Source organism: Lissotriton helveticus, chromosome 1_1 (assembly GCF_964261635.1).
Source record: "Lissotriton helveticus chromosome 1_1, aLisHel1.1, whole genome shotgun sequence".
In the NCBI taxonomy this organism is placed as follows: Eukaryota; Metazoa; Chordata; class Amphibia; order Caudata; family Salamandridae; genus Lissotriton; species Lissotriton helveticus.
In genome coordinates this window covers 1,312,669,123-1,312,691,222 of record NC_136057.1, presented here as the reverse complement: position 1 = coordinate 1,312,691,222, position 22,100 = coordinate 1,312,669,123, and positions in this window count along the sequence as shown.

Genomic DNA, 22,100 nt, shown 5'->3' with positions numbered 1-22,100 from the left:
TTATCCCAAGGTTTGGTAGGCACGGTGACAGGGACCAAAGGAGCTTTACGGACATTCTTGGATTTGTCACTAGTACCGCACTCAATGCAATTTTTCACAAGTTCTTCAATTTGTGTGTCCATTTTTGGAAACCAATAGTTTTGTCGAATTTTACTTTTCGTCAAACTTCGACCCGGGTGACCTTCATGCCCTAACTGTATGATGTGATCCCTCATACCAGACGGAGGAACTATCTTGTTACTTCTCCAGACCATGTCTTCCACTATGGAAAATTCATCCTTCACGCACCAGAACTCTTGGATATCCTCTGGCACCTCCTCTTTTTTCTCCGGCCAGCCCTTTGAAATCATTACTCTCACTTTGTGCAACACATCATCTTCCTGGATTGACTTCTCCCACTCCTCTTTCTTTATGGACGGGACATCAACCGCCAGGATGGTTTCTTCTACTTGAATCTCCTCAGGTTCATTTTCCAAAACTGGCATACGCGACAGACAGTTTGCCAAGGAATTCTTTGCGCCAGGAACATGTACAATGGAATAGTTGAATCCTTGCAGTCCTAGTACCCACTTGGAGATGCGTGGAGTAGTATTTTCTAACAGTTTGGTAGCAAACAACGGGACCAGGGGTTTGTGATCCGTCCTTAAACAGAACGGAATTCCCCACAAGAAATACTTAAAATGGTGAATTGCCCAGTAACACGCAAGTGCCTCCTTCTCGATGGTGGAATAATTTGCTTCTGCAGTCTTCAAAGTTCTTGAAGCGAAGGCTATCACTCTTTCTTCTCCGTTTACCAATAGAGTCAAAAAAGCTCCCAAGCCTTTATTACTGGCATCAGTTGAAAGTGTGGACTTCGCATTGGGATCAAACGTGTGCAGAATAGGAGCATTCACAATGGCTTCTTTGACGGTTTGAAATGCTTGTTGGTGTACAGGGCCCCATTCAAACTTGGTTCCTAGTTTGAGCAGATCACGGAGAGGTTGTACTTGGTCGGCAAAGTTCTTCACAAACTTCGACACATACTCAACCAGGCCCAGGAAGGATTTCAATTCATCTTTATTTTCCGGAGCGGGAGCAAATTTGACCGCGTCCACCAAACTGGCCTTGGGTTTGATACCTTCGCTCGAAATAGTGTGCCCCAGATACACCACCGTCTGCACCCCGACCTTACATTTTTCTTTCTGGGTCGTGACACCCGCTTTGCTGAGTTTTGACAGAACTGTCTCCAAAACCTTGTTGTGCTCATTTTCAGATGCTCCATAGAGTAAAATATCATCCTGAAAGCAGATAACATTTTCAAGGCCTTGCAGAATATTTGCATTATGCGCTGGAAAACAGCAGCCGCTGAAGCGAGTCCAAATGGTAACCTTGAGAACTGATATGCACCAAAAGGGGTTCTGAATGACGTGAGGTGCTTAGAATCAGGGTGAAGGACAACCTGGTGGTAAGCCGAGGACAGATCTTGAACAGTGAAATACTTTGCTCTTTGAATTCCCATCAACATTTCATTAATGTTTGGGAGGGGGTGTCTGTCCACCCAGATGTTGGCGTTCAAGTCCCTGAGGTCCACACAGAGGCGGATGCCCTTCCCCCCCTCTTTTGCCGCTACCACAATGGGGGCCAAACACTCTAAGCTTTGTATTCACTCTATTATTCTGTTTTCTTCCAGTCTGTTCAACTCTTCCTGAAGGGGTTCTCTTAGCAACAAAGGGACAGACCTTGCTTTGTGTACGACTGGTTTTGAATTTGATTTAAGTTTGATCTTGTGGAGGAACCCTTTAAGTTGCCCTAATTTGTCAGTAAACACCTCCGGGAATTTCTCACAAATCTCCTTCCCTACCGTAGGCCTATCAATCAACAACACCTCTTCAGGAGCATTCGGATCTAATTTGATACCTAGGTCTTTTTGGTGTTTCCACCCCAACAAATTTGATCCATTTTTTGTAATATACACTTTTCCCAATGTTGACCTATTTTTAAAATCAATCTGCATTAACAACATTCCAACCAAGGGAATGGGGTCAAAGGTGTATCCCCCTGGTTTGATATCCTGAGGCAATAGATTATACTCTTTATGGCCTGACTTTTCTTTGAATGCAGACTCACTTATGAGAGTGTAAGGTGAACATGAATCCGCAAAGACATCATAAGCCACATTGTCCAGTAATATCTTACATTCAGGATATGCATTAACGTTCTGTTCACCAATGTTCAGCACTTGAAAAATAATGTCCCCTTGCAACGGTTGGTCCAACTCTTGGACCACCATGTGAGTGGTACTTTTCTTTTCGTGGCATACCCTAGAAAAATGGCCCCTTTTTTTGCAATTACTGCAAGTGACCCCTCTCGCTGGACACTTTACACCATTCGCTAGATGGTTTGGGTTACCACATCTATAGCACTTAGGTTTGTTGTGCTGAACACTGTGTTTATTCACCTCGGGTTGGTTAGGCTTAATTTTAACATCTCTCTGACCAACCTTATTCACACCATAGTCATTGACTAGTTTAACTTCACCTGCCTCCTTCATTTCATTCGTACAGTAGCTTGTGTGCTCAATGCTGATGGCAATATCAAGAGCTCTTTGTAAATCAGGGGCTTCTGCTAGGAGTCTCTCCTGAATTTTCTTTTCACTGGTGCATCTAACTAATTGGTCCCTGATTAAGGACTCCATAAGTTGACCAAAATCACACGTGGCTGCCAAACCCCTCAACACTGCCACATAATTCTTTACTTTCTCGTTTTTACCTTGAGCCCGCAAGAAAAAGAAAAATTGATGGCGCTCAAGAACTATATTAATCCTGTCCCCAAACTGTTCTGCCAATTTTTTCACAGTAGCCTCATAAACATCAGGTTGAGCCCCTCCATCACCTCCCACATTGACATTAGCACCATCAGCAGCTACTTCAGGTAAGTCTTCGAACACATCCCTTCCATATTTTCCCAAATTATGCAGTAAAATGTGCTGCTTCCTTAAAGATGAAAATCTATTTCCTCCTATAGCAATTAAATAAGATTCAAACAAATTAAACCATTTTTTCCAGGGAATAATTGGATCACCTGCTTCATCCAAAAATGGTGGTGGCTGAGACATATTCAAGGCTGTCATGATGATAGCTAGAGAGAGAAGAAAAAGAAGAAAAATAGAGAGGGAGAGAAAAAGAAAAAGCAGAAAATATGAAGAAAGAATCCCCAAAGTGGTAGAAATCAGAAGGATAGAGGGAAACCCGTCCAATGGCTTTGAACCTAGGATGACAAACTATAATGACCTGGCCTAGGTAAAGAAAAATAATTTGCAATGCTGTGCCAAACTGCGAAGAAGAAAAAAAAAAAACAGGAGGCTAATTTGGTTAACAGAATACAGTTGAATACATGGAACTGAAAGTACCCCTATAAATATAGCATAAGCCTAGAGTAGGTGTATAATATAGGATATGCAAACACTTCAGGTTATAACAGAAAACGCACCATACCTGTTTTTACCGTTCACAACTCAATTCAATAATACATTAAATGCACATTTGATTCGTTAAAACATGTGCACCCCCACTCCTTACGGTTCAACAGCTTTGGGTGACCACTACAATATTTGTGAATGGTTCACAAGATGACACACCAATTTAAAGAAATGTCAGTCACAGTCACCCTAAGACAGCTAAACGGCACCCGCCAAAAAAAAATATGACGAGCGCTGTCTTCCAGAAGTAAAATACCGTTCCCTTCACCGGAGTGCCGACGATCCAGTCATTCACCAGTTCCTGTCAACAGAATAGCTTCGCAGAACGGAAAAGTTAAAGAAAGGAGAGAGGCTTCCTCCACAACGTCTCCTACCTCACTTTTGCCCCACAACAATCAGAACTGGGGAGTCACTGTAAGAACGTAGCCACACCAGAGGGCTCCGGTTACACCGCCGATCAAATCGGGACCAGGGGGCACACACCAACTCGTCTCATTTACCACGGATCAGTTTACCAGTAAAGGACTGAGGAACGCTGTAATGAGGCTGGCGGGACTCACAACGCTGACATCATTTCTCCTCACCACCTCGATCTGCCAGCAGTCCGTCCTCGATCGCGGTCCGTGACAGATGACTGACGTGACAGGTATCTCTTGAACGCCGCTGATTCTTCGACGTAGACCTCCCACACCAGCTACCATTCGGAATGAACAAGCGTCCCGTTGCCTTGGGAACTCCGTAGTTGAAGATCTGACGTGACTGAAACTGCACGGGGTCAAGACAGGTTCACCATCGTGTCGATGCCAGGAGGAATGAACTCAGCGTCCCGTTGTCAAGGAAATTCCTTGTCATCCCTAGACACAGCTCTCCATAAGGATCTTACGAATGCTGCTGAGACGCTATAATTTCCTTGCCTCTGACCTTATCTGAATCACCGATGCCTTAAAACTTCGATGAAACTCACAGGAATTTCTTCATTAAGTCAGAACCAGGACAGGGTGAATACGGCTCCGCTCCGCCTCTCTTCAGATTCAATGACTTCTGTAGTTGGCAGGTATTACAGGGGAAAGAATCCAACCATCCCCAGCACGGTATAAGTCGCCAAATTGTTACGAAGAATACTCCACACAGGTGTATGTAAGAAGAGGAGTTTAATATAACCGGATTCTTCAGTGCCAACTATTGGAGTGAGCTCCCCAACATTCCAAGGCGAGCTTCACTCCCAACATTCTACAGGAGGGAGAAACCAGGTAAGGGGAAAAGGAAGGGGGCAGAGGGGCGTACCATGTTACAACACTGTTCCCATGAGGCACAGGGTCAAGACTGATTTGCATATGGCCATTTCTGAACTGGGGTGGCGTGGTGAGCAAAATGATTCAGAAAAGGGGGTGGTGATGGACAGAGTATCTGAATTAAGCAGAACACTCCTACCCAGTCAAAAGATCAGGGCTTGATCCATCACCGTTTTTTAGCTCACTGCACCATCCCAGTTCAGAACCTGGCTACTTGCAAATTAGTCTGTCCCTGGCCCAGTGCATCATGGGAACAGGGCAGACCAAACTACCAAGCCAATTCTTTACTGGAAAGGAAACAATCTTCCGGGGACCGGTTTCTGGCATTACAGCCGTCTTCGGCCCGGCTTGCTTGAATCCTGATGGTGCAGTGAGCAAGGGACTCATGTCTGAGCATACCCTTCCACTCCTATAGTGGCCAAAACGATTCAGAAAAGGGGGTGGTGATGGACAGAGCATCTGAATTAAGCAGAACACTCCTACCCAGTCAAAAGATCAGGGCTTGATCCATCACCGTTTTTTAGCTCACTGCACCATCCCAGTTCAGAACCTGGCTACATGCAAATTAGTCTGTCCCTGGCCCAGTGCATCATGGGAACAGGGCAGACCAAACTACCAAGCCACTTCTTTACTGGAAAGGAAACAAGCTTCCGGGGACCGGTTTCTGGCATTACAGCCGTCTTCGGCCCGGCTTGCTTGAATCCTGATGGTGCAGTGAGCAAGGGACTCATGTCTGAGCATACCCTTCCACTCCTATAGTGGCCAAAACGATTCAGAAAAGGGGGTGGTGTAGGAGTGTTCTGCTTAATTCAGATACTCTGTCCATCACCACCCCCCTTTATGAATCGTTTTGGCCACCACAAGCGTGGAAGGGTATGCTCAGATGTGAGTCCCTTGCTCACTGCACCATCAGGATTCAAGCAAGCCGGGCCGAAGACGGCTGTAATGCCAGAAACCAGTCCCCGGAAGCTTGTTTCCTTTCCAGTAAAGAAGTGGCTTGGTAGTTTGGTCTGCCCTGTTCCCATGATGCACTGGGCCAGGGACAGACTAATTTGCATGTAGCCAGGTTCTGAACTGGGATAGTGCAGTGAGCTAAAAAAACGGTGATGGATCAAGCCCTGATCTTTTGACTGGGTAGGAGTGTTCTGCTTAATTCAGATACTCTGTCCATCACCACCCCCCTTTATGAATCGTGGTGAGCAAAATGACAATGGATTAAACTCAGATCTGTGACTGGGGGTGAATGTTTTGCCAATGTGCAACATTCCGTCCATCATCTTGTGTGTTTCATTAATACTCCAAAGCAACTATAACATGAAATCGACATGCAGAAAGTATATGAAAATTAGAAATTGTCCACACCTACCACAGACAAGAATACGTAGTAACTTGCCTGTATTTAATCTTTAGACGAATTTGACTCCCGACGTAAGAAAAATTTGCATAACAGCTGATTCTAGCTTGAAGCTACAATAAAGCAGGATAACACGAAGGAAGCATAATTAGTGAACATTCAACCCTAAGTAAACAAATTACTTAGCGACTTGCCTGAATAGAAGCTTTAGGAGTCCTCGATAATTTCTTCCCCAAATCAACTTCAGCTGAAGCGGCCTTTCCAATAAACAGCTCATTGAAGTGTCACCGATGTTTAATAAACGACACCAACGTCGGTGATTTAGTATAAGTATTTATTATGTAAGCAATGCCTGCAAGCAGCGGGAAGGGGAAGGTGGAAGGAAGATGAGCAGCTGATGAAGTACGCAGAGCGTTAGGTGACGTGCAATAAATATTGTGTGAACATTCTACATGACCTGAGGGAAAGGTGATAGGAGGACACGGTGCAGCCAAGCTGTCTACAACCTAACTTGCCATGGACATCAATTAAAACATGGATGAGATTTAACTAAAGCCCCGACAACTGTCCATGTCATCAGGACATCACATATCCATTCCTAAGATATCATTGGGCAGCCGTATGTATTCTGGGAGTTGTAGTCTTGCTTTGCTACAAACGGACTAACACACCTGAAAACCAGGATTTGGTCAATTGAAACGCTGGAAAGCGGGTATCTTGAAAACAATGACTGAGGGGGCCCACCTAGAATGCCATGCTATTCCCAGAATTCCGTAGCAGACAATTAACCCACATAGGTATACACAAAACGGCCACACATTAAGACTATTCTCTGATGATTCATTTGTGATTACTCACAGCATCAAGGCCATCTCGATTCTCGAATCAAACATTTAATATCCAGATAAAAAAAAAACATTGCAACCATTATAAAGATGTACATTAAAATACTTGAGAGCCACTTAACGTTTAACTTCCAGGCCAGTTATCATTTAATATAATTTTTGCTTCTTGATTCAACAACGTTCTTAGGATATATAGAACAATATATATAGATATATAGAACAATAATGTATTTAGTTTCATATTTGACTCTTATATTGTTATTTGCATATTACTGCACACCATATAGACTCCATGGAGGTCTTTTATTCAGGTATGTTACCCTAGATTATGGTACAAGCTTTAGCAGCCAGTCGCTATGGAGGTTGTGAATTTGAAATCGAGGGGGCAACGATCACAGTGCAGGCCCTATTACAGAACGTGCCCCAGGGGTGCCCCAGGCTTGTGCACCCACTTTGTGCGCCCCTAGGGATGTTGGTATTACAGAAGGGGCCAGAGATTCTTGTGCGCCCCCTTCTGTAATACTGAAAGCGCTGGCGAACATATAGCGGCAGAGCTTTCTCAAGAGGACATTTCCTCATTTGCATGGGGGCATGACCCCATGGAAGCGCGGGAATCCCTTTGCCTGTGCACCCTCGCCGTATTATAGAACCGGGCACAGAGTCAAATAAGCTGTCACCTAAAAGGTGGCACCCTGTCAGTGTGCCCCCTGATGACAGCCCTCTGGAGGGGGGAAAGGAGATCCTGTGAAGTGCCCCAAACATCCTGTCGCAGGTGGGTATAGTCACTCACTGCACCCGCCTGCAAGGAGATCTCAAATCCCTCTTTCAATTGCAGCTGGAGTGCTGCCTGCACAGTCATGTTATGTTATGTTAATTAATTTGTAAAGCGCGGCTGTTACCCGTGGGTGTCCTGGTGCTATCTGCTATCCTGAGATTGAGGGAGATTGAAGGTAGGAACTAGAACAACCATGTTTTGAGCATTTTCCTAAATGGTAACAGATCCGAACAATTCCTCAGGTGAAAGGGAAGCTGTTCCACAGTTTTGCGGCACCTATCACAAAGCTTTTCCCACCCCAGCGGGCTTTTTTCACTGGTGGGACTCTCACCAATGTCTGAGCTGATGAGCGTAAAGGCCTAGTTGGTAAATACCATTGAAGTTGGTCCTGTGAAACATGGAGCAGCTTTTAAACAGCTGCTCTGTATTTCCATTGAATGCGCTGCCCCCAGGGCAGCACGAATTTGCGGATGACCTGATGGCGGCTCATTCTACATGATAAGGTGCACTTTTCCTGTTTGCAACCGGCTTACCTGCTTAAAGGTGCGCCGTTATGCAAGCAGGAAAAATGCACCCTTTCTATAATACGGCCCCTGGTGTTTGCAAATTATGCTGTAAAGCAGCTTCCAAGAGGACTTGGTTGGCTATGGTAGGCTTCTAGGAGCATTTGTGCACCTGAATCGTTGTCTGTGTTCATACCAACTAGTGCTAGACGGTGTAATCCTCCAAATCCAATCTCTTTCTCTGCTCAGACACTGCGGAAAAGAGCAGGCACCGATTACACAATGACGCAATGTTACAAGAAGGTTTTAAAAGGAAGCCCTAGAGCATAATATTGAGTGCATTCTGGGCCCAGGATTGGCTCAGCTTCCTACCTCGCCCTGGAGGCTTCTCAGTGTCATGTTAGGCCACACAACACAGTATACTTAAGATGCGAATGGCCTCTCCTTATTGCTCTAACTGAGGCATCCTCGAAGCCACAAAAGTGCTATGCAAGCAATCTATAACAAGCATCTGAATGAATTGCCTCTTTGAAACAGCTGTACTTCCTAAAAGATTCCCTTATTAAAAATTACCCTCTCTATTGCTTCCTCATTGTACATGCCCACTTTTCTATTTTATCTAAAATATATTTTATTTTCTACCATGTATTTGTGTTGGCACACAACAAGAAGGGCATCTCATATTCGTTCTTTCGCACTGAGCAAAACTTTACGGGTGTTTACAATACATTCGTGCTACACTTGCCTCAGAAATTTCTAACATGGATGCACTTTGTTCATGACACAACATAACACTCATAACACTCATGTGCTACATCTCTGACATATCAATTTACTTTATTGTTTTTTATAAGAATTATTGTTGTATCTTAAATGAGCTATGACCAATAACCACCATTGCATAACTGTGTATAGTTTTCAGCAGTTTTCAAGAGTGACTGTCTTTAATTGCTTGGGGCAATGAAAAAAAAGCAACTGAGAGATGGCTTGAAGAAAGAAAAGTAATTGGTAGATGGCTTGAAGAAACAAAAAGTAGCTGAGAGATGGCTAGAAGAACAAAAAAGTTACTGAAAGATGGCTTGAAGAAAAAAAGTAACTGAGAGATGGCTTAAAGAAACAAAAAGTAGCTGAGAGATGGCTTGAAGATGAAAAAAGTAACTGAAAAATGGCTTGAAGAAAAAAAAGTAGCTGAGAGATGGCTAGAAGAACAAAAAAGTTACTGAAAGATGGCTTGAAGAAAAAAAGTAACTGAGAGATAGCTTGAAAAAACAAAAAGTAGCTGAGAGATGGCTTGAAGATGAAAAAAGTAACTGAAAAATGGCTTGAAGAAAAAAAAGTGGCTGACAGATGGTTTGAAGAAAAAAGTAACAGAGATGGCTTGAAGATGAAAACAGCAAATTAGAGATGGCTTGAAGAAACAAATAGTAGCCGAAAGATGGCTTGAAGATGAAAAAAGTAACTGAGAGATGGCTTGAAGGTGAAAAATGTAACTAAGGGATGGCTTGAAGATGAAAAAAGTAACAGATGTTTTGAAGAGCACTTTACGGGAAAGCGGCACACAGAGGTGATTACCAAGCACATGGATAAATCCCAGTGAGAACATAAGCGTACTCCATGGTTTTCAGGGCAGCCACGTTTTGAAGGTGTTATTTACTCCAAGTATCAGCCCTGGTAAGATGGATATGAAATCCTTGGAAGTGGATCCATAGAGTCTGTGCCAGCCACATTGTTAATTGGTGCGCAGAACATTCTTAGGCATCCAACCAACCTAGTGTTCTATGAAGAATGGCCTTAGTAGCAAGAGGAGCTGAAGCAAAAAAAGAGCCAATTTTAAATAGATAGTTTTCAACACAATTATGACCCAACAAACCCAGCATGTTAATGATAAATTTGCTGTGCTTGACCCACTGCTTCCCCTATTTTCCTTTCAGTGAATACACTGCCCTTAAATCACTTTGGATTTAAAAGTAACTAGCAGTTTCCATTTGAATTATGTTCGGTCACATTATTGGCTACTTTTTGGAGACCCATAGATACTTAAGGCTCCCCACAAAATATCAACAACACTACTTTCTGAGAATTTGATTTGCGTATTCTGGCTGAGGTTAATGAAATCTCTTATCCCATCTGCAAGTACCTACATTTCATCATATTGCCAGCGGGTACAGCTGTCGCAACAGCAGCTGCCTACAACCATTACTCAAGACATGAGTTTCTTCATCCATGCGAGCACGACTTCACACGTTTGTTCTTCAAAAGAAATGCTCCTAGAGAGAAGATCTCTTGTGTTTTTTCTCTGTAATGCAGTTAGGTATTCTGCCATAAAGTTTTGAAAATGGATTTGGGGAAAAAAGATCTTTCCAATATGTGTTCCGACAATCCAGCTGCTCCTCTTTGCATCTATAAAACATGAGAATAGTAAGAAATGTAATGATTTCATGTTGCCTGTTGGTGCTCTTCTAGTCCTCCATATTGTCTGTCTGTCTACACATGATCATCTTGAGATGTTTTTCGTGCATGGTTAGATATCCTGAAAATATGAACTCTTCATCTACATTTAGTACCATCAGTAGCGATATATGCTCACTGTAATCACACTAACCATTAGAACTGGTCTGATGGAAAGTTGTCCGACCTTTGCTTTGGGTTTCAGTCGCATTTGACGTAGACTGTGTTCCTGGTGGCATTGCATGTATAAATCCATGCAGTCTGATGTCTGCATAGGTGTACGGGTTGGATCAGTGTTTATGGTTACGTTGAGATGGCACAAACTAGATGACCCTTACCCGCGTCCTCCATGTGTAAGCCTTAAGACAACCGCTGCCGAATCCAGTAACAGTGCTCTGTTTGGTGGGACAAGGTTCTCCCAACTTGATTTATATGTCTCACCTATTCTGACCTTTTGTTAACTTACAGTGGGCTTAAGGCTGGTCCATTACTTGCCATTGGTTGGCTAGGTTGGCTATATTGGGGAAACATCGTTTACCCTGCAGTCAATGCCACAACCTGCCTTTACTCCGCAGTCACTACCCCGACAGTGACATTACCACACGTTCCTTTACCATGCAAGTCATTACAATAACTTGCTTTGTTGGACTGGTGTTGGATTTTAAGTCCAACACCTTCCCTAATGATACACTGACTCGAGTTAGAATAATAATTTATACTATTTCAAAGTCCAGTGCCTCCCTAAGGCAAGTCGTTGTAACAACTTGTGTGAAAAAGGAATGCGTGGTAATGTCGCAGTCGGGGTATTGTCTGCGGGGTATGGGCATGCGTAGGAAATGCAAGTGGGGTTCTGTAATAAATCCGCTATATTGTCACTCTCATTCGCATGCTTTTTATTCAGTGGCTTGCCTACTTGTATTGTGTTTGTCCCTACCCTGAAGCTTACCCTTTTTACAATACCTTCAACTGACTGACTTGTATCCTTCCACAGCTCCCTTAAGGGACTATATGTATTTTGTAGCTCTTTTCCTGGTGTGCTCTGCCTGCCCCATTGATGTGTTCTTCCCCACCCCACCTAGCTTGTCTGCCAAAGCAAAGTCAACAGGGATATTTTTGCTGGATCATGGCTGAAAGTAGACTTCAAGAGTTGTTTTTTTTATCTCCTGCCTTCCACATAGTGCATGAAACAACAGACATTAGCACACATAGGCGTTTATGTTGCTGGGGGAAATTTCATCTTCTGCACTCAGTGTGTTTGTGTCTGAGACAGAAGGTGTACTTAGCATGACATCACTTGGAGGACTATAGATCTGCTTCCAGGGCTAATACATTTAGAGCAAATGGCTGAATTTTGCGTAAAGTAAATTAGGCCCTGACATGACTTCCCATTATATTCTGACACTTTCTTATTCGTTTTAAATTCTGTTTAGAGTTTACTAAGTTAAAAATCTTAGAAAAGTAAGCCATGCCATTTATAAAGATTGGAATCATTGAATTCAAGGTGCGGATTTGAGATACCATAAAATATATTTGCTTTTCTTTCCTCCAGTATTTTCAATTTTTTTTCTTTTTTAAACAATATTTTACAGACAAGCAGTCTAAAATCCAACAGCTCAGCACTTGTATTATAAAGACGAGACCTGTTGGCTTTGCCACTGCTTGTTGGTATAAGCAAATGAGGCACTCTAGTGGAATTACAGCTCCCTTTTCTGAGAGCACCTGAAGAATAGAACTTCCCTGAAGGAATAAAGAACCATAAACACTTTTTGTCGTTACCTTCCAACGACATACAATACATTTCCTGAACAGGGAGAAGTGTGCTATTGGCCCCAGTAGAAAGATATTATTAAAGAGCAGAGTGGGACAAAAGATATAAAACAAGGGTGCAAAGTTTGACCCTTTGTGGGTCAAACTTCCCTATAACCTATCGTATGCCCCATCTGTGTACCCAGCTATGATGTATGCTGTGTTCCCAGTGTTCAACAAATGATGCTGGTAAAACATGCAATGATAAAAGCTAGTGAAATTTAACATTATGTAAGATACATGCAAAGTTATTTCACAATTATCAAAACTATGGGAAACATGGCTTTAGGCGCTTTCTGTTATTTCCTGTTCGGCAAGTTATGCAGTCAAACCAGCAAATGAGGCCATGACAGATAGGGAACGTAAGCAGCAGAGGCATGTAGCAACAGCAATTTTCTTTCACGGGGTTAAAGAGAGGAATGCCAGTCAAGCGGGATGCAGTCCAAACACCCTCTTATTCACATAACACAATACACTTAACACAACTTCATAGCCACAAGTTATGCTTTGTAAAGTGAATTTATATCATGCACGTCTGCGTTAGCACAGGGCTTACCAGTGCACTTAACAAAGAAAGAAAGAAAGGAAGGAAGAGACCAAAGCCTTCCAGCACTAAAACAGGCAGGCCTTAAGCTGTTTTCTCAAAGTGATGTAATTCATGTTACTACGAAGGCTTATTGGAATTTTATTCCACAGACTAGGCCCCAGACAAGAAGGAACTACCTCCCTGCCCAACTAACTTAAACCACGTTATAGGTGCCAGGGTATGCTCAGACGATCCCAGACACCTAGTGGGACAAGAGGGCAGTAGGAGAGAATTGAGAATAGGAGGACCTGGGGCAGTAATATATAGTGCCCCGGGGGTGCAGCGGGTGTTTGCATCCAACTTTGGGCGCCCATGGGGCACTTTGGTATTACAGAAGGGGGAGCTGACGCTTGTGCAGCCCCTTCTGTAATACCAGGGCCGGACCAGGAACCAAAACCGGCCCCGGCAAAGTGCTCGGCCGCCACCCCCCCCCCCCCCCCACTCGGGGGGGTTGGAGGTGACACCGAGCTCTTTGCAGGGGCCAGTTTTCGGCCGATTTTGGTACAGGGCCGATTTTGCAGCTATGCTGCAAAAACGGCCCTGTAACAAAATCGGCCCCCAGGGGCCCAAAACCGTCCCCCACCCGTGCGGCGCACCGGGGGATTGCCCAGTGCCCACTATGGCCAGTCCGGGCCTGCCAAGAGCCCTGGTGTACATAAAGAATCATCGCTATCTTCAGGTGGCATTCCTTCAATTGCAGCGGGGGCGTGCCCCATGCAAATGAGGGATTCCCTTTGCCTCTGTGCCTACGCAGTATTACAGACGGGGGCACAGGGGCAAAGAAGCTTTCAGGGGGCGCACTCACAGTGCACTGTGAGTGCGCCCCCTGAAAGTAGCTCTCTGGTCGGGGAAGGGAGTCCCATGGACCTCCAAGACATCTCCTTGCAGTCGGGTGCTATCACTAACTGAACCCGCCTGCAAGGGGATCTCTAATCCCCTTAAAAGTGCAGGTGTATTGCCACCGGCACTGTGAAAACACGGAGTGGCTGTAAAGCAGCCGCTCCATTTTCTCACTGAATGTGCTTCACCCTGGGCTGCATGAGTTTGCGGCTGCCTTGGGAGCTGCACATTCATAATAATTGGCCGCATTTTCATTATATGCCCCGGGAGCACCTTTTAACCTGCGCAAACATTAAAAATGTGCCTTGTCTGTAATGCAGGATTAATTTTAGTTACTGATGCTGTTTTTTCCAGGCAAGCTTTCATAATATGCTTGAAAAAGAATTGCTTTAGCATTATTTGTCAGTACAACAACTCATATAGTTTTTGGTTTCCTATACATATGAAAACATTAGCCTTTTTCAAAAAACTGTACACAACAAATTTGTCAAATAATAATTTTTCAAAACACGGTGTATAGTAGAAAAAAACATTTTATCATAGTGAAAACTCAAGGGGTACTGAAGTTGATCAAGTGCACAATGTAACAGGAAGTTGTATATTTAAACTATTATTAATTATGCTTGTCAGTGACAATTGAGTACACTTTTTTTGTGAAATATGGATGAAGCAAAACAAGAGAATAAAACAAACAAGTATTGCCTATACAAATGTGATACAGAAAATAAGTGCAGTTGTCAACGTTTGGGGCTGTCCTCTATTCGACCATCTTCAGGACAGGGGCGTAACAAACACCCCCGCACAGGGCCCCCAGTCTCCAGTAGGTGAAGGGGGGCCCCCTCAGCTCATCAGTTGGGATCAGATCTGTAAGAGGATCTAAAGCAGCTGCAGTGTCTGCAGACTGCTCTGAGCCCCTGCTCTGACCCACTCAGGACCCTGACAAGGGTGGGAGTGGGGGCCCTCAGAGACAGCATTCCCCACAGGGCACAGCCTCTGAGAGGGGAGAAGACAAGGATGGGGGTGGGGGTCCCAGAGAGAGCAGGAGGCAGCACAGAGGAGAGCTGACAGGGGAAAGGATGGGGTGGGGGCCCCAGAGAGCAGGAGGCAGCACAGAGGAGAGCTGACAGGGGAAAGGATGGGGGTGGGGGCCCCAGAGACAGCATTCTCCACAGAGCACTGCCTCTGGGAAGGGAGAGGACTATAATGGGGGTTGGGGTCCCAGAGACAGCATTCCCCACAGAGCACTGCTCCTTTGAGGCAGCACAGAGCTGACTTAGGCCAGAAAGTTTGCAGCTCCAGAAACAGGATCTGCAGGGACGCATTGGAAGGTGAGAGTTAGAGCTATTGATATTGTAAAGTACAATGTATTTTACCTATGCATTTTCCGTTTGGGGTGGAGGGAATGTGTGTGATGTCAAGTGGGCATATATGGTTTAGATTGGAATTGTTCGTTGTGGAATTGTGTTGTGTGGATTGTATCTGTGTAGTGAAATAATGTGACATGGTGTGCAGTGTAATTATGTGGTATTGAGTGGAGTGGAGTTGTGTGTCTTGGAGTGGTATTATCTGGAATGGTATTTTGTGTTGTGGAGTGGTATGTAGTAGAGTTTACTTATGTGGTGTGCTGTTAAATATTGTAGCATGGTGGGGAATTTTGTGGTGTAGATTAGATGTATGTGGTGTGTTGTGCATTTGTGGTGTTAGTCTGAATTATGTAGTTTGTTGTGAATTATGTGGTGTGGAATGGAAATGTGTAGAGTTGAATTGTGTCACGTGGAAGTTGCGGTGTTGAGTGAAATTATGTTGAGTGGTATTATGAGGCATGGTGTGAAGTGTAGCTATGTGAAGTGTTGCTACGTGGCATAGACTGGATTTATGTGGAGTGTATGTATGCAGTATGGAGTAGAGCATAATTATGTGGAGGTTAATTATGTGGAGCTGAGTGGTATTATGTGGAGTGTTATGCTGTGATAAATTGTGTGGGGATGAATTGTGGAATTGTGTGACGTGTGGAATTATGTGGCATGGTGTGGTGTATAATTATGCGGAGTGGAATTATGCAACATGTTGCAGAGTTGTATTTTGTGGAGGGTAATTATGTGTTTTAGATTTGAGTGTAAATATGTTGTGTGAAGTGTAATTATATAGGTTGAAGTTGAATTATGTGTAGTTGAGTTGTGCGGAGTGTAATTATGTGGTTGGGAGTTGATTTATGTTGTGTGGAATGTTATTCTGTGATGTGGAATTATGTGGTATGGAGTGAAGTGGAAATATGTGTATTTTTAGGATTGTAATTATGTGGTATGGAATGTTGTAGGGTTAAATTATTTATCGTTGAATTGTGTGGTGTGGACTTATAAGCAGGTGCGCAACACAGTCCCCAGGGGCGTAACACAGGCCCCCGCAGCCCCCGCGTTGCGGGGGGCCCTGTGCTCCAGGGGCCCCCCCTCATCGGTGCCAGCAAGTACTACACATCCGTGACCGTCTGGGATAGGTAATTAATTAATATAGGGAGGTTATGTAACTTACGCTCGCTCTAGACTTTTCTTCATAAATTAAATGGTAAAATGTAAAAAAATGGTAATGGTGCACACTGCGCAGTGTGCAGATGTCTCCACCCCCGCATCTGCGCAGTCTTACTCTTCACCCTTAGGGTGGGGCTGGTGACCAATTGTCATGCGCATTGCTGACTGGTGAAGCAAGGAGGCATCCCAGAGGCCAGAGTGGAGACAATTGAGAGGTAATGTGCGACGGCGACCACCGGCCATAATGTAATTATTTCTCTGGCTAGCCTTGTTTGCCCTGTTTTCTGCTGCCCGCGCAGGTGAGTCTGTCTTTCTGTTCCCCTAGTTTATGCAACCCCCCCCTGCAGACAAGCAAACCCCACCCAAAATTCATTGCGACGACCACTTGTGTGCATAAGGTCTCCAGTTTAGAGTGAAGCTATTTAGTCAAAGAAAAGCGCCTTTGGTACGTGAAGGTTGTTTGGAAAAGGGGGGGTTATGTTACACATTAAAGATTAATAGTGCGTGTCATCAGTTCATCAGTTTCACCTGCCATTTATGTTGAGTTGCGGATTTTACAGAAAACACAAAAATTGTCATTAAAGTTTGTGGGTGCAAGAAAATGTACCCTTCACCTATGAATTTACAGCTTTGTCTGTGACTTTGGGAAAAGTTTCCCGGTTTCTCCCGACTTTGTCAAGGCAAAGTGGTACCCACTTCCCTCCAAAATTGACCCGATTTCTTGTCGCTGATTTCCAGTTGCCGAGTGATGTCAGTTCTGAAGGGGCGGGTCCAGCTGAACGGGATATCAGGGTGTGAGTGGGTAGAGTGGGGGGAGGGTTGGGGCAGAGAGGGTGAGGATTGGGGCTGTGGTGGCACTTGCAGCTTGCAGAAAAAATGGTTTCTAGCTGAAACAGATAAAAGTTACTAAAATACAGCAACATGCATTGCTGCACAGTCGAATTCCCTTCGCTAAAATTCACAGGCCACCTTACAGACCTCCCCAGGCAGAGAAACCAGCCAGCCCACAGACCTCCCCAGGCACAGAAACCTGCCAGTCCCACAGACCTCCCCGGGCACAGAAATCGGCCAGTGCCACAGGCCTCCCCAAGCAAAGAATCCTGCCATCCCACAGACCTTCCCAAGCAAAGAATCCTGCCAGTCCTACAGACCTCTCCAGGCAGAAAAACCTGCCAGCCCCACAAACCTCCCCGGGCACAAAAACCGGCCAGTCCCACAGACCTCCTCAGGCAGAGAAATCAGCCAGTCCTACTGACCTCCCCAAGCACAGAAACCTGCCAGCCCCACAAACCTCCCCAAGTACAGAATCCTGCCAGCCCCACAGACCTCCCCAGGCAGAGAAACCTGCCAGTTCCACAGACCTCCACAGGCACAGAATCTGCCAGCCCCACTGACCTCCAGAAGCACAGAAACCTGCCAGTCCCACAGACCTCCACAGGCACAGAATCTGCCATCCCCACAGACCTCTCCAGGCAGAGACATCTGCCAGCCCCACAGACCTCCCCAAGCACAGAAATCTGCCAGCCCCACAGATCTCCCCAAGCACAGAAGTGTTTTAATCTGTGATAGCTTTCTTGTGAAAGGCATACAATATGTATCTGAATCAACTCATGACGATATGAGCCAAATTCTCAAATCGACTGCTTGGTGTTGTTCCCAAAATATACAACTGATCCTTGCACTTAATGCATCAAATGGCACTCGTTCACTCCTCTCAAACAAGCCGATTGAGAGGAGTAAACGTGTGCTTTAGCGATTTTGCAGAATACTGTTAACCCACTGCTACACTACCATTCAGATCCCCATTTGATGCATGTAAACGACCCTCATCTTTCTCACAAAGATGTCTGCTAGCACATTACACTTATCATTTGAGGCGTCAACCAAATTAGTCTTATCCCACACATTTAACACTGGCAAAAATGTCTTTGGCAGAATTCTGACTAGCCTCAATTGCAGGTTCGAAGTTAACGTGTGCCTTTTTAACCCTCTTGTGATCATTTTTAATGGCTGCTGAGTGAACCTTGTTAGCAGTGGGGTCATGAAATGTATGCTGTGCACCCTCAAGAACCCTACATCATTATTTTTGCCCAACTAGGCAATTATCAAACCAAGAGTCAAATGGTTTCTTTTCAGGCTTTCCCACCGTTTCATGGATAAGAGTATCAAGTGAAGTGGTAATACAAGAATGATGTTCATCACCAATTCTTCTCTGTAGTTCATGCTTTAATAGCAAACAAAATGTAACTTCATCAAGTTTACTCCAGGGTCTAATAATGCATGATCTAAAATTTATCAGAGGTGGTGGGTACTTCACCACCAGAGTTAAAGGAACCGCATAATGATCAGTCCAATATATTGGAGCTGGGGTTTGAAAATTCAAGAATGCTAAATTGGAAAAGACTGGATCCAAAATATGTCCTGCTTAGGGATGTACGTTGTTACAACGCATGCTTTTACCACGCATGCTTTTACAATGCAGGTTTTTCAACGCAAGTCGTTACAACGACTTGCGTTGGGGGGGTGCTGGATAGTGAATAGTTTAATTTACTATTCCAACTCCAGTCCCCATGGATAGTAGGGAAGGTGTTGGATAGTAAATTAAACAATTACCTATCCTAGAGCGCCCCCCAGCGTAATTCGTTGTAATGACTTGCGTTGAAAAACCTGCGTTGAAAAACCTGCGTTGTAAAGGCACTGCGTGGTAAAAGTTGCGTCGTAAAGGATGTTTCCCCCTGCTGAGTGAGTGGATACTTTAACTAACTGGATTAACTGACTAGCTTCCAGGTCTTTACCTAAATTTGAAATATACACAGACTTATCAGTCATAATGTAAATTCAGATTTCCATGTATAGCATGGGGTGCAATCATCTCCACCATGGCTTCCAGAAAATACTTTTCTTGCCCAAGGGACCGGTAAACAAGTGCTCCGAGAAAGTGAAATATTTTCGTACAGACAATAGGAAACAGGGCGCTGTCACAGTCTGGAATTATGGTCTAAGGTATGCAAGTAAATTTCTTTTTGATCATAGTAAAGCATCTGTCCCTTCTACTGATTCTATCCAGACTCTTCATACTGTGCACCATTGGAAGTGCACAAGCAGCATCTGGAATAGCACGTTGATTAAGCCAGGTTTCTGCTACAGATAAGGCATCCGGATTGTGGTCCACAATAAAGTAAAAAAATATTCACTTTATAGCTAACCAAAGAGCAACTGAGCAGGGAAGTAAAATATATACTATGCCTAGGAGGACTATTACAATCTCTGGCCCCTGGCACCGTCCAGGCACGGACGGGTACAGATGGGCTTGCCTTTGGAGCTTCAGTGGCACATCTGTGCATCAACCCTCTTTTTAAGGAGAATGACCCTTGAAAATCAGATCCTGCAGGTCAACTAGACCTCATGTGATTCAAAAATATCCTCCAGGAAGGCACAGCCAAATTTGCTGCTATAGCGCGACTCCTTCCACAACTGACTACATACCAGAGCGGAAGTACCAAAATTAAGGTAAAATACACCATAAGCACCCAACAAATCCCAGGAGTTAAAAAATAACATGTATTTATTTTCAAAAGAGAATAAAATAGTGCTAGGTAACAAGCAGGCAAAGCATCTTACTGTCTTACAAGTGGAAACCAGAAGCAACACTTTCTCCAGGCAGCACAACCTAGTAGAAACACATATAATTAGGAATGGCAAGCAAAACACACAGAACGTGGCATGCAATAAAGTGCTATAAAAAGAATTAGCTTAACTTATAAAATTGTGAGTTGCTTGTCTCATGAAGGCATGCACGCTATTGCTCAAAATGCCTCTGTTCTTACATTTATTTCAATGAATCATAGCTACAGAGAACGGTCTACTGGACAGCGGTCACTAAATAGGTCTAATTGTGGGTATCCACAGGGAGCTTAACACCAGAAAGCTGGGCACAAATCCTCCAAGCTCACCTTGTAATGGTATCTGAACACAGCCTGAGTGGCTTTTCAGTGAGTTAATGTAACTACTAAAGCGATCTGTAGATGAACCACGAATCCCAGTGGGCAAATCAGGCTTTGTGTTTGCTTTGCAAGATCATTTACCTGACTTGAATTGGGAAATCGCCTACATTTTGAAACCATTGTTACAACAAAACTTCAGCAAAGTGCCAATATTTCAACTTGTTACCCTCTCTTGAAAGCAGGAATGGAAACAAGTCGAATTGTCAACATCATAAAATACCTGGTATAAGATTTGTACTTTTCATTCACACATCCGGCACCAATCCACCCTCATCCATCCACTCGCACTCACACATCCATCCCTTTGCACCTGTCCTGCACTATTGCCTCCCACTGTGTGCACGCACCTGTATAAGGCACTTGCTTTGTCAGGATTTGTTGATTACTGTTGTTTATAGTTCTTTGGAGGCACACCCAGACCCTGGGGCATATTAGCAAGAACCTCGTTAAAATTATTGCCGTTTTAGCGTCAGGAAACTGCTGCTAAAACGGCGATAATGGGCTTGCTGATATGCGTTATAGAATTCCAATAGAAGCCCAGGTTAGATGTCCTTCACATGTTACCTGGGCTTCTATTGGAATTCTATAACGCATATTAACAAGCCCATTATGGCTGTTTTAGCGGCAGTTTCCTGCCGCTAAAACTGCGATAATTTTAACAAGGTTCTTTCTAATATGCCCCATTATTTGTAAAAAGATTCCACAAGCTACTCTGGAGCCCTCCTCCAACTGCCGAGCAGTCTCATCTCATGATTACTTGTTCATGACTACTTCTTGAGTATTTTTTAAAGTCCATCACACCTTTCCTCTAAACATCTAATGCTTTTATAAGATCCATGTTAACCCTTCCCCCCCGTGTTGGCTTACCCTTGGTATCCTTTTGGATCTTGATCCAGATCTGGACACAGGAGGTCAAGCAAGCCCTGCCCTCTCCAGCTCACTGCATTGCCTTGTCACACTGTTTGCATACTCTGAGGTCACTGGATAAGAGGCACACAAGGACATTCTCATGAATGAGTGAAGACTAGGGATACCTAAACTCATCTCCTGTATCGCACCGATTCAACAATCCCTCCACTCTTCAGTTTTTTTAATCCCACCTAAATTCTTACACTTTCCTAGATGGGTGAATTTTTTTGTAGATTTCTTTTAAATCTGCCACAAGTGCACGTTCTCCGTGTACCCATAGGTATTGCTAATATTGTCAAGTCCTGACCCTGACACCAAGTGTAAACCCCAGTCAAGGGAACCCTTTACTGCCTAACTCGTAGCAACTTTGTTTGCGCCACCTTGGTATACATACATCCCCCTCCTTTGGAACCTCTCTACGCACGTCCATTGGGTAGAAACAAAAATCTAGGCGTCAGACCCAACTCAGACCTCAACATGAGCATCCGGTCAAGGCTAAAAAATCAATCAAGACTGCCTTCTCTCCACCGAGTTGTGGCAGTCTCAGACTTAACTGCTGCTGCCTTCACCTATGCAAGCAGTCTTTATTTACTTTAACCTCCAAAACCACTAAGCAAAGAAGTAGCAATTTTTCAATCATCAAATTTTATTTGCGCAGTATTCTTCTGGACATTTGTTACTACCACAGTACTGAATAAAAACAAGAATTGTAAAGTGCATAATATCAACCGGAAAATTATTGCGCAGCTCAAAGCT